Below are 14,023 nucleotides of genomic sequence, written 5' to 3' on the forward strand. Positions count from 1 at the left end.
AGCACAATGATTGGAGGGAGGAGCCTCTCTAGGCGCTCCCCAGTGCATCGGAGGCCTGCACTTCCTCTCAACCCAGCTGTCGTAAGACTGCTGGGTAGAGAGGCTTAAAGTGCGCACGTCAGGCAAGGTGTCGCAAGACAGCCGGCCAAAGAGACACGTTCCCATTAAACAGTACACAGGCAGCACTCTGCCCCCCACTCATCTCTGCTGCCGCTCAGCAGGCCCGCCCAGTTTTGACACTCGGTTCAGGACGGAATGATGAAATATAAAATGGTAATAAAGTACCATTTTGTTTTTCATCTCTGGGGCTTTTGGAGTCATTTAAGTCGGGCGATGCTCCTCTGCTCCAATGGAGGAGCCGCCCCTGCTTATTACCCCATAAAAGCCAGTATGTTGCCTAGAAGTGGAGCTCCCATTGATTCTTTGCTACGTTTTCAACCTATTCTAGTGGGGGTTGGCATTGGAGTTAATTGCACTCAATGCTTCAGACTCACCTAGGTGGTGCTGATGCAGGGGTGCGTTATCTGATTTCCAGGGTATCCTACAACATACTCATCTCACCATTATCAATATCTATGGACCCAATCATGATGACCCACATTTCTACTGCAAGGTCATGGCACATTGTACTCGTCTGCAGCCTAGTACCATACTATGGGGCAGACTTCAACCTGTTGTGCAATATTTTTGATATCACAAACAATCGAGCTTGCCATCATGTGATTTCTCAACAATGCACCACTCGATATAGTGCAGACCCGAGAATTAGTTGGCATATGGAGAGGTGAGTCTGGTTGCTGCCCTCAATCCTGTGCCCTCAGGCTGAAGCACTGACTGTGTGACTGTGAATGGTGCACCACTAACTCCTATGTTGTTCCGCATCTCAGCAGCAGGCAACAAAAGTGTATGGTTATAGTGATGTTTTAGCCCCCGCAGGGATAGTGTGTGATTATAGTGATGTTCAAGTCCCCACAAAGATAGTGTATGATTATAGTAATGTCTACGTCCCCACAGAGATTTTGAGTGCTGGCCCTCACTACCATGAGAGTCCAGTGTGGAAGAGGTGTGCCTGACCCAGTTTGCTGATCAAGAATGTGAAGAACTACAGGACAGCAAAGGCAGATTACCACACCACCAGACTTGTAGACCATTATCCCCTGCTGGCCCTGTGACCTTCCCTTAGCAAGACTTACACACCCATGTGTGCAACCCAGCAAACTCTAGTAATTCAGGAACAAGCATTGGCATAGCCAATAGGTCTCGCCTTTGGGACCTTATAAGTGTTTAGCTGTAGGAAGGTGGATATCTGACTATGGTTACCCCCAAATTTTTGCCTAGTGTCTAGCTGGTTTTTCGACTTAGTTGGCCTGAGATCCTGCCATTCAGGATCTCAGCCTGGCTGTTCTCTCTTTAAAATGGACTCCATGTACCCTAGGTACATACCCAATTGGTTGGATCACCCTGTGAGCCCCTGTACCAGTGTACACTAGGTACCCAGGGCATTGGTGTATCTAAGGCCTACCAGGGGCTGAAGCATGTATTGTGCCACCCCTGGCCTGGCCTAACAAATTTGACACAACTGGCTGATCACTCAGCTGGGGTAAGTTGGTGTAACCACCTCTTACTTAGGTGTAGTATACCTATACCTAACCTTAAATGGGACACATGTTAACCTATAAGTCACTCCTATGGCAGGCCTTAACAATCCTGAAGGCAGAGTGCTTGGTTCCATGTGAGATGGTGCTCTGGCATGAGCTGAGCCTGTCTGCAGTGGTCGGAACAACTTCCTTCTACTGTTTCCAGATATCGTCATACCATATACTCTTAAGTGCATTATGAACCTCGCGGTTAAATGCTATCTTTGGTTTGGCTTTATCAAAACATGTCGAGTAAGGTGTCATACGAATTGGAATACTAACCCCTCGCCAATTCTGGCGACGGGGTTAGCATTCCACCCTTCTAGAGGGACACGACATGTACAGTACCTGAAACCCGGGTAAAATCAGACATAGCCTCAGCTCCACAAAATGGATGCTGCCACCACAGACACAAGTCTGCCCTCCTGCTGCTGGGAGTCCTTCCAGCTTGGGAGGTGTGGACAAAGGGTTTCCTGCCAGGGGAGGTGCATGCACCACCCCAGACAGGATTTTGTGTATTGGTCAGGTAGGGCTTGAAAGAAACCAGACATGCCTGTGGCTCACAAGGAGCCTCGGTGCAAATGCCAGTTCAAACCGGTCCTGGGGCACACCAGTCCCGGGCCTGGGGCGAGCTGGACAAAGGATTGGGGGTGTAACCACCCCCCTTCCTGGTCCCACCCATAGGGAGGGACCTAGCAGGTAGTCCGGCCCCTAGAATCCGCTTAAAGGTAGGAGCTGTGTCCTAAGACTTCAGACATCCTGGAATCAACTTGAAACTAAGAAGAAGACGTGAACTTCGACATTCTGCTGCACAGAAGACTGAAGGAAATCTCCCCTGTGGTCAGGGAGTGACCACCTTGCTAACGCAAGCACCATCCAGCGAATCAACGTCTGCTTTGCCGCCGCCTCCCGCCGGAGCCCGAGCCCAGAGACTGACAAGACCTGGACCTCCAGACCTCTCACCGCCCGATCCACAGTCCCTGAAAAGAGGAGACCCGTGGAGGCACCGAGACACGTGGAGCCAGCCATCTTGAAACGACCACGACAAGCTAACAAGTGCAACAACCGAGGCTCCCTCCAAGTTGTGCTTTGGGATCTGAGAAGCCCAACCCTCGAGCAGCATCTGCACCAAAGGTGAGCCCTCCAGCATCTCCACGATCTGCGTGGGGCCCTTCTGCATTTTGCCACTTGACGCGCCTAACCGGTTGCTGGCCCGCTGGCTAGTAGCCATCTTGGTGACGAACTTTACAAAATACACCACTGGTCTGGTTGCTCCAGACTGGCCCTTGCTCCCCTCCAAAGGAGCAGTCCTTCTGACCTTGCTGGTCAGAACCATCAGCTTATTTGATCTCCTACAACAATTGCTTTTGCCAAGGCTTGTTTGCTTCGATCAAGTCGCCGACACCGCCAACAGCGAGAGCCTGCGTGGGACAGCTCGTGAACCGACTCCTGGACATCGTCAACCTCCAGGGACCACGTGGCTGCAGAGACAAGCTACACCTTTCTTCCTGTTTGCACCCGACATTGCCTGGTACCCACCTGGTGCCACGCTGGTCACTGGCTAGTGACTGTGAACACTGTCCCCTCTGCTTACAGGTCTTCAACATCTCCGATCCACTCTTGGATCCACTGCATCTCTCCCGGACCGACCGCCTGCAGCATCTTTGTCTTCAGGCTCCACGGAACAGATAGAAGAAACCCGACGCACTTCGAGGCCTATGCACCCGCTTCCTGTGGGTGAGGTAAAGCTGGCACACCTGTGCCCAAGTGTAGTATTACATCTCTAGTGCCTGTGTTCCAAATCTTGAGTTCCTAGTCCATCCGGAAGATCCTCTTTGCAGTAACTTTGTACTTTTTACGCACCCATTGAAACCTATGGGAGCACGCGTGTGACTATTTGCTCTGCACACGCCACCCGTGGACCTCCTGGTCACTAACTGAAGTTAGCTCCTTGTAGGCCCAGCGATTCTAGAGGCCCTAGGCCTTTTCCCTTTTCTGTTCGTGGTACTTATACCACTATTTTAGTATATGGTTTGAGCGGCCACCAGGGCCTATCCATATAAAGTGCAACTTCTGTGTATTCTACTGTAATCTTGTTTGACGATTTGTGCTCCTGTGCTCATAAAGAGACTAGGGGTTACTTTGAGAAATAAATACATATATATTTTGAATATATATCTGTGTGGTGTCCTTTCATTGGTATAAAAGGGGGTTGCATTTGGTAAAACAGCTGGCTTAACACGCTTCATGAGTTTAGCCTCAAAGACTGCTTAGCCTACGCTACCACTAGGGCAGCTAGTCCGAAAAGGTTGACTTACAACCACACCATAAGGGTTGCTTGGCATGGTACAAGGTGATCACTTTAACTAGTGAGCATCATATACCAGGCCAACTTCTCACATTGGTGAGCAGCGGTTGGATTTGAGCTTGCTGTGTTTTACCATTGTAATCTCTTGGTTACCAATTGAAAGATCACATAGGTACCTATAGGTACATATAAAACAAGATTAGATATACATAAGTTCTACTGAACTTAGTTGTTGTAGAGCAAAGGGAGTAGCACACCCTGACTACAACTACTAGATAGGTTTAGTAGGTAAACCCAAGTGTAGGTAGATTACAACACATCCACCCCACACTTAAGAGCAATGGCTGGGGCAGAGGGGTCCACTGTACCCATCTCTGTTGAGAGTGACCCCCAGAGGGCACCATCCATCTTTGCTACCCTTAATCAGAATGAGCTCAGGCATTTGGCAACTCTTAGAGGCCTTAAACAGCCCAAGAACCCTACCTCTGCTGAGCTCAGAGAACTCTTGCAAAATGATGAAAATCAGAGAGAGCTCAAGAAAGCTTCTCAGTTAGCCCCCTTAGGGACAGGAACAGGAGGCCCCCCTTCTGAAGATGCTACAGAGGTACCCAGTTCCAATAGTCACCCCTTAGATGGCAATAATACCACAGAGGATGAGAGTGATAAAGGTGCTGATACAGAAAGTAGTGATGATGAAGGGAGAACTAGCCCAGTGCCAAGTGTTATGCTTGGTCCAGCTAAACTAAGGCTATTGGGGACTGACAGTGGGTTTACCCCATTGGATCTCCCCAGTGGACTTAACACAGGGCTTGGGAGGCAAAGGAATCGCTCAGGTGACTCCAATGCTTCTCATGGCTCTAGAGGCTCTCAAGGTCACTCCAGGAAAAGGATGACCACCCCTCAGAGGAGGGAACATGAGGCCAGAATGCAGGAAGCCCAGCTGAGGATCAGGAAGCAGGAGCTAGAAGTAGCCCTGATGGAAGAAAAATTGAGGAAGGCTAGGCGACCTAGAGAGAGTGGGTCTATACCCACTGGTGGCAGCATTGTCCCTAAGGACAAAGATAGGGTCTTTGATAATAGGAACCTGTCTAAGGTTGTGCCCCCCTACAAAAGTGGGGATGACATCCACAAATGGATGACTGCTCTTGAGAGAGCCTGCAAAGTGCAGCAGGTTCCTGAAGACCAGTGGGCATCAATCCTCTGGCTCTCCTTTGAAGGAAGAGGCAGAGACAGACTCCTCACTGTTAGGGAGGAGGATGTCAGAAATTACAGAGCCCTGAAGAGTGTCCTAGTTGATGGGTTAGGCTTAACCACTGAACAGTACAGGTTAATGTTCAGAGACACCCAAAAGACACAGACTCAGGACTGGTCTGAATATGTTGAATGTGCCACTAAGGCTTTGGAGGGTTGGTTGCTGGGAAGTAAGGTATCTGATTATACAGGATTGTACAATTTGATGATGAGAGAACAGATTTTAAGTAACTGTCAAAACCAGCTCCTCCATCAACACCTGGTAGACTCAGATTTGACCTCTCCCCAAGAATTGGGAAAGAGGGCAGATAAATGGGTCAGGACCAGGATCAGGCCTAAGAATCAGGGTGGTGACCAAAAGAAAGATACCACCAAGCCTCAAGAGAAGGGTGGGGATAAAGCAAAAGAGAAATCTTCCTCAGGGCCCCAAAACTCCACACAGGGTGGTTGGTCCCAAGCTCCCTCCTCTACCACTGGTAAAAAGCCTTACTGCCATGAGTATAAAACTCCTGGGCATTGGAAAACTGACAGCAGTTGCCCAAGTGCTACAAACAAAACTGTTCCTCCAATTACTCCTGTCACACCACCTATTACTGTCAGCAGTAATCCCCCAGGTGGTGGGAGTGCCCCCAAAAATTTGGGTGGGTTTACTTGGGGAACACAGGGGGACCCTGGCTTAGCCAATTCCCCTGCAGCAGATACTCTTGTCTGTGATGGTGGCATGGGGTTTGCCAACTTCACTGCCTGTCCCAACACTTTGGGTAGGTACAGACAGGAGCCCTACATCAATGGTACAAAAGCTGAGGCCTACAGAGACACTGGAGCTAGCATCACAATGGTGGTCCATTGGCTAGTTCCCTCTGAGCAGCTTTTGCCTGGTTTCTCCTACCAGGTGACCAACATTGATGGCAAACAAAACAGTCATCCCATGGCAGAGGTATGTCTCAGCTGGGGAGGTGTCACTGGCCCTAAAAGGGTGGCAGTGTCCCCAACCTTGTCTGTAGACTGCTTACTGGGGAATGACTTAGAACTCTCAGCTTGGGCTGGAGTTGAACAAGACACCCATTCTAAAATGGTAGGCCTTTCACAAAAGGGTAGTGGGGTTGTGCCATTCACAACCCCTGTCCAAATAGATTTCCTCTCTGGAAAGGTTGGAAGGGCAGTGGTAGCCACAGCCCAGGCACAGACAGACTTCCCTGTAGAGACTGGCAGAGCTGTGACAGTCACAGCTCAAACACAAACTGAGTGCCCCCCTGAAAAGGTTGGCAAGGCTGTAATGGTCTCAGCCTATACTCAGACTGACATAGGTGTAGTGAAGCCTGAAACTATGGATCACTGCACACAAACAGAGAGTAGTGGGGAGGAAGAAAAGTCTCCCTCTCCCCAGACATTAGGAAAAAGTCAGCCTCCTCAGGGAGCTGACCTCACCCCTTGTGAAGGAACTGCCCCAGAGGTAGCCAGGCCTGGCCTGGCAGAGCCTCTGATGTCAGTGGCCCCTTCCAAGGTGGGACCCAGTCTGGTGCAGGTAGCCTGCCTCTCTCTACCCTGCCCCAGTCAGCCCAGGGCAGCAGAGGTCAGGGAGGCCAGTGGACCCCCAGAGGGCCCCTGTCCACAAGAACCCCCCATCAAAAGAATGAGGATTGCCTGGCTAGTAGCCCTAACCAGGTGATGGGTAAACACATTCCTGAGGGATCTCCTTTACAGGTAGTTAGGGACCTCCCCCAGAGGGATTCTGTTGGGCACAGGCAAACATGGGACCTTAGGGCCCCAGACCTGACCTGTCCCTCCAGTAAGCCCATAAAAGGGACCCAGCCTCCAGCTTTAGGTAGCCAGAGGCTGACCCTGAGAGCACAGTGCAACTCAGTTAAGGAAAGAAAGGCATCCATGGTGGAGGATGATTGGAGGAAGCTGAGGCCTCACTTTGAGGACACTCACTTCAGTACTCCATCTCAACACCAGCCTTTTACTTTGCCAAGACACACCAAAGGTAGAGATTCCCTATGGTGGAGACCCTCTGATACCCTTAGGGTGAGGGATTGCTTAGTGGACCATGAGACAGGGGGTAACCATGCCAGTGCTGGTTCCTCCTTATATGGCCACTTGGGCAATATAGGCTTACCTGGTCAAGGTCAGCCTTATCTCCCTTCGTTTGGGGGGGGGTTGTGTAGGAAGGTGGATATCTGACTATGGTTACCCCCAAATTTTTGCCTAGTGTCTAGCTGGTTTTTCGACTTAGTTGGCCTGAGATCCTGCCATTCAGGATCTCAGCCTGGCTGTTCTCTCTTTAAAATGGACTCCATGTACCCTAGGTACATACCCAATTGGTTGGATCACCCTGTGAGCCCCTGTACCAGTGTACACTAGGTACCCAGGGCATTGGTGTATCTAAGGCCTACCAGGGGCTGAAGCATGTATTGTGCCACCCCTGGCCTGGCCTAACAAATTTGACACAACTGGCTGATCACTCAGCTGGGGTAAGTTGGTGTAACCACCTCTTACTTAGGTGTAGTATACCTATACCTAACCTTAAATGGGACACATGTTAACCTATAAGTCACTCCTATGGCAGGCCTTAACAATCCTGAAGGCAGAGTGCTTGGTTCCATGTGAGATGGTGCTCTGGCATGAGCTGAGCCTGTCTGCAGTGGTCGGAACAACTTCCTTCTACTGTTTCCAGATATCGTCATACCATATACTCTTAAGTGCATTATGAACCTCGCGGTTAAATGCTATCTTTGGTTTGGCTTTATCAAAACATGTCGATTAAGGTGTCATACGAATTGGAATACTAACCCCTCGCCAATTCTGGCGACGGGGTTAGCATTCCACCCTTCTAGAGGGACACGACATGTACAGTACCTGAAACCCGGGTAAAATCAGACATAGCCTCAGCTCCACAAAATGGATGCTGCCACCACAGACACAAGTCTGCCCTCCTGCTGCTGGGAGTCCTTCCAGCTTGGGAGGTGTGGACAAAGGGTTTCCTGCCAGGGGAGGTGCATGCACCACCCCAGACAGGATTTTGTGTATTGCTCAGGTAGGGCTTGAAAGAAACCAGACATGCCTGTGGCTCACAAAGAGCCGCGGTGCATATGCCAGTTCAAACCGGTCCTGGGGCACACCAGTCCCGGGCCTGGGGCGAGCTGGACAAAGGATTGGGGGTGTAACCACCCCCCTTCCTGGTCCCACCCATAGGGAGGGACCTAGCAGGTAGTCCGGCCCCTAGAATCCGCTTAAAGGTAGGAGCTGTGTCCTAAGACTTCAGACATCCTGGAATCAACTTGAAACTAAGAAGAAGATGGGAACTTCGACATTCTGCTGCACAGAAGACTGAAGGAAATCTCCCCTGTGGTCAGGGAGTGACCACCTTGCTAACGCAAGCGCCATCCAGCGAATCAACGTCTGCTTTGCCGCCGCCTCCCGCCGGAGCCCGAGCCCAGAGACTGACAAGACCTGGACCTCCAGACCTCTCACCGCCCGATCCACAGTCCCTGAAAAGAGGAGACCCGTGGAGGCACCGAGACACGTGGAGCCAGCCATCTTGAAACGACCACGACAAGCTGACAAGTGCAACAACCGAGGCTCCCTCCAAGTTGTGCTTTGGGATCTGAGAAGCCCAACCCTCGAGCAGCATCTGCACCAAAGGTGAGCCCTCCAGCATCTCCACGATCTGCGTGGGGCCCTTCTGCATTTTGCCACTCGACGCGCCTAACCGGTTGCTGGCCCGCTGGCTAGTAGCCATCTTGGCGATGAACTTTACAAAATACACCACTGGTCTGGTTGCTCCAGACTGGCCCTTGCTCCCCTCCAAAGGAGCAGTCCTTCTGACCTTGCTGGTCAGAACCATCAGCTTATTTCATCTCCTACAACAATTGCTTTTGCCAAGGCTTGTTTGCTTCGATCAAGTCGCCGACACCGCCGACAGTGAGAGCCTGCGTGGGACAGCTCGTGAACCGACTCCTGGACGTCGTCGACCTCCAGGGACCACGTGGCTGCAGAGACAAGCTACACCTTTCTTCCTGTTTGCACCCGACATTGCCTGGTACCCACCTGGTGCCACGCTGGTCACTGGCTAGTGACTGGGAACACTGTCCCCTCTGCTTACAGGTCTTCAACATCTCCGATCCACTCTTGGATCCACTGCATCTCTCCCGGACCGACCGCCTGCAGCATCTTTGTCTTCAGGCTCCACGGAACAGATAGAAGAAACCCGACGCACTTCGAGGCCTATGCACCCGCTTCCTGTGGGTGAGGTAAAGCTGGCACACCTGTGCCCAAGTGTAGTATTACATCTCTAGTGCCTGTGTTCCAAATCTTGAGTTCCTAGTCCATCCGGAAGATCCTCTTTGCAGTAACTTTGTACTTTTTACGCACCCATTGAAACCTATGGGAGCACGCGTGTGACTATTTGCTCTGCACACGCCACCCGTGGACCTCCTGGTCACTAACTGAAGTTAGCTCCTTGTAGGCCCAGCGATTCTAGAGGCCCTAGGCCTTTTCCCTTTTCTGTTCGTGGTACTTATACCACTATTTTAGTATATGGTTTGAGCGGCCACCAGGGCCTATCCATATAAAGTGCAACTTCTGTGTATTCTACTGTAATCTTGTTTGACGATTTGTGCTCCTGTGCTCATAAAGAGACTAGGGGTTACTTTGAGAAATAAATACATATATATTTTGAATATATATCTGTGTGGTGTCCTTTCATTGGTATAAAAGGGGGTTGCATTTGGTAAAACAGCTGGCTTAACACGCTTCACGAGTTTAGCCTCAAAGACTGCTTAGCCTACGCTACCACTAGGGCAGCTAGTCCGAAAAGGTTGACTTACAACCACACCATAAGGGTTGCTTGGCATGGTACAAGGTGATCACTTTAACTAGTGAGCATCATATACCAGGCCAACTTCTCACATTAGCCATGCAACAGTTGATGTTGTTGCACCAAGGATATTGTGCTGGATAACTAAACACTTAGAAGATCCCAAAGGCGAGACCTATTGACTATGCCAATGCTTGTTAGTGTATGGATAACATTCCAGAAGGTAAATTTGCCACGAGGGCGGAACATCCTCATAATGTCCTGGAACCCCAGGGTTTAGATTGTACTTGCCTGCAAGGGTGTGCATTAACAGCCTTTGAACGAGCCTGTTTGTGAGCGGTGACGTGGTAGTGGTATAGGCTAGTGTGCCACAAAATGTACACATCCTCGTTTAGTACACAATTCAGTAGTTGATAGAGGGAAGCAATCTCAGAAATGACAAGTGTTTGCAATAATGTTTGAGGCAGCAGTTTTATTTAGTGTCAAGAATTCCAATTGCACCCCCTCTGCCAGGTGGTTTATCATACGACACCCCACAAAATATGAAACCAAACCCATCGGTCCCACTTGCAATTTCCTTCTGAGGGTTGCACTGGACTGTACTTTATGAAGGAGATACATCCTCACTGTCAGAAGCCCTACAACACCCTCTATGTTGTACTGACAGGCACTGCCTTCAAAAATAACACTTCTACAAACACTTCTCAGTTATTAGTGCTGAAAGTAAATACTCCGACAAAAAACATTTCCAAAAGTGTTTGTTCCAAAGATACCTTGATGTAAAGACTGCATGGGGAGGGGACTGGGGAGAGGGAGCGTCCCTGGTGAGGGCTTAAGAGTACGGGTCCGAGTTTGTCATGCAGAGTTAAAGGCTTGTAGCTAAGGACTTGCGGTATAGGGTTGAGGGTTTTGGGATAGAAGGGTATTAGGTTATGGGCATAGGGTTATTCGTCTGCGATATAAGGTTAAGGGTTGGGTTAAGAGTTTAGGATAGAAGTGCCAAGAGCACAGGGTTTGGGGGGTACATGGTTAAAGGGTGCAGGATAACGTAAGCAAAGAGTGATTAGAGATTCATGGGTAGGACTTTGGGATATAGGTGTTACAGGTAAGGAGTTCTTGGTTAAAAGTATAGGGTTGGTTTTTGGGATATGGGGTTAGGATATTTGATTAAGGATGTAAAGGTCACATTATACGGTTATGGTTAATGGTAAATGGTTAAGGATACATGCTTAAGTGTGCTAGGCTTGGGGCAAAGGGCTTATGGGGTGGGCTAAGGGGGTGACCAGCATGCTAACCTTTGTTTAGTGTCACCACTGGAAATGTGTTTAAGGTGTGTTGATGAATGTCACAGATATTTTTAGCCTGCCTCTTGAAATGAAATAAACAAAGTGCTGCACCAGACAGTAACACTGCACTTAATTAACTCCAATGAACACACAACTTTGAAGTGATGCAACTAGATGTGTTAAAAACAAACTCATGTTATTTCTCAGTTTGAAAAAAATCAGCAAGGATCAATCGTAGTGACCTGTGCCCAGAATAATGCACTCCATCAAACATCTAGCTGCCTTACTTAGGACACCCTTGTCTCCCCTGCTTCACTCATCCCTTCTAATCCTTTCACTTGTTAATTGTGAGCTTAAATATTGATTTGCAAAGAACAAATCCAGATGTAACGATTCTTGTAGTATTTGTAATTTCGTTTTTTTTAACGTTTATGCTTACTGTAAATATGGACGAATGATTCCCAATTAAAGTATTTAATTATTAAAAGGAGCTGCGTGTTGCCTTTTAATTTACCAATGCCCTAATTAGATAGTCTATAGCTCAATGGAGTAATAAGCAGTGTAATAGCACTTGGTAAAGCAGGATAACAGTTCTGAATCCCCCTCAATGCTAACATAAAAGGAAACTGAGCTCACTTACTTGCAGTTACTCTGAGTACCACCATCTAGGTTAACCACGATACACACATTAGGGCATATTAGTGGTCCACTTAGATAGCACTCCTACAGCAGGTAAAGGTGTGACAAATCCGAAGGAAGCCGTGTGGGAAGGTGAGCTACTTAGTCTGTGAGCAGAAGGATGGCTCCAAAAACACAGCCACATTTGCTCAGCACCTGAAAGGCCACCTGAGGCAGCAGTCAAGAACACTGAGTGTAGTAACTCTCAAAATCCGATATTTCGAAGTCAGTGCAAGGTATTGGACATAGGGTGGTGGTTGTTTTATTATGTTTTGTCATTTGAGCAATAGAGGGGGCAGAAGATGAAACTATTTTCTGATTAATTAAACATGAATTGGATTGTCGGGCAGCAAGTGGATTCCAAAGTCTTTTCCTCACTCTCGCCTTGAATAAAACATAATACAAACCCAGACGATGAGTCAGTATCCCAGATCACATTGCCTCACTAGATTTCTGCTGCGTGACTTGCACCCACTGACACTACCCTTCCCTGTCTTGCGGAAATCGACATGTAACTGCACATTTGAAATTGCAGCAGTCACTGCAATGAGTCAGAGATATAATACGTCAGTTTTCTTTGGATAATTCAGCTTTCTCCCTGGCTAGTTCACACAGAACTGTACTTGCTTATTAAGGGAAACCTCACACGACACGCATTCCAGTGAAGTGTGTAATCTTTTATTAATTACGTCTATGACTTGTTGATGCTTCGATTTTCTATATCGGCTTCAGTTTTTCTCACATAAAACGGAAAGCTGGTCTCAGTGCTTTATGTGGGCGGGTACAGTCAGGCTACATCAGAGGTTCATCTAGTTGAAGGGAGAGTGGCGATAATCATCATCGTGGCAATAGGCAATTATAATCTCAGTGTACAAGGCCATGTAAAACAAGCAGCTGCGAAAGCGATCGTGCAAAGCCCACACTAATTAAAAGCACACGTGAAGCGGCATTTTCGTTGCTATGGCAACAAAATGGCGTCGGACTGTCCACAGTCCCTACGGAGCGCATGCTGTTTGCTATGGACAAATGGTGAAAGCAGTCATCTTTGTCAATGCAGACGCGTGCATGAAAACCCTCGGCAGAATCGATTGCAAAAGGTACTCGTAATAGCGAGTGCAGCGCATGTGCTGCTTCTGCCAGGCAAGACCTAAAAATGCAGTGTCACTCATAAAATGACAGCACACCCGAAGAATACACCTGTGGCATTGAGAGCTCACTGAAGCACCAAGAAAAATGCAAACACATGCTGGAAGCTTAAACATATGAAAAAAATGGAAAGTAGTTAACCGGACATTATGATAAACTAGGAGCTCAGGAATAACACACTATAAAGGATGCATGTAAATCTATCTCAGAACAGTATTAATCCAAACAATTGCATGCTGGGGGAATAAAATAAGTATTGTGAAAAACATTGTTGAAGTCTGTGTTCATCATCTTGCAAAATGACCATATTACCTTTGCCTTAGCTTCTTCACAAGGACTATGTGGTGAGATTACCTCACATTTAAGAAATAGGATCTTCATGATAAGAAATAGCAAGTGTTACACCACATTATGTCAAAAAAGCCCACCTACCTTACTACCACCTTTTGATTTCAAATCTTGCGCCAAAGAGGACCTGATCATCTATTTAAAGAAAGACCTACAGAACTTCCCAGTGACCCTATTCCATGATCGTTGCTACTTAGGTTTTCCATAGCCTTTTATTTTGTGGTAAACAATCACACCATTGATAATAAAACCCAACTTGGATCCAAAAGTCCCTAATAATTATCAGACCATACAATGTTATCTCACATTGAGCAAGATCATTGAGAACCATTGCAAGTGTACTGAAAACAACCAGTTACAAAACACCTCTCAGTGCAGATTCCACCCAGCGCTTGGAAAGCATTACTGAGTGTCAGTGAAATTTTCAGAATGATAAAAGACAGAGACTGTTAAACTCTGCCTAAGTGTCTATCTGCAGTGGCTGAATTGAAAGATCAGCAAAAGAAAGCTTTCCCGCCTTGCATTATTTTTGTTTTCAATGAAGGGCAGA

This window comes from Triturus cristatus, chromosome 1_1 (genome assembly GCF_964204655.1).
Source record: "Triturus cristatus chromosome 1_1, aTriCri1.1, whole genome shotgun sequence".
Lineage (NCBI taxonomy): Eukaryota > Metazoa > Chordata > Amphibia > Caudata > Salamandridae > Triturus > Triturus cristatus.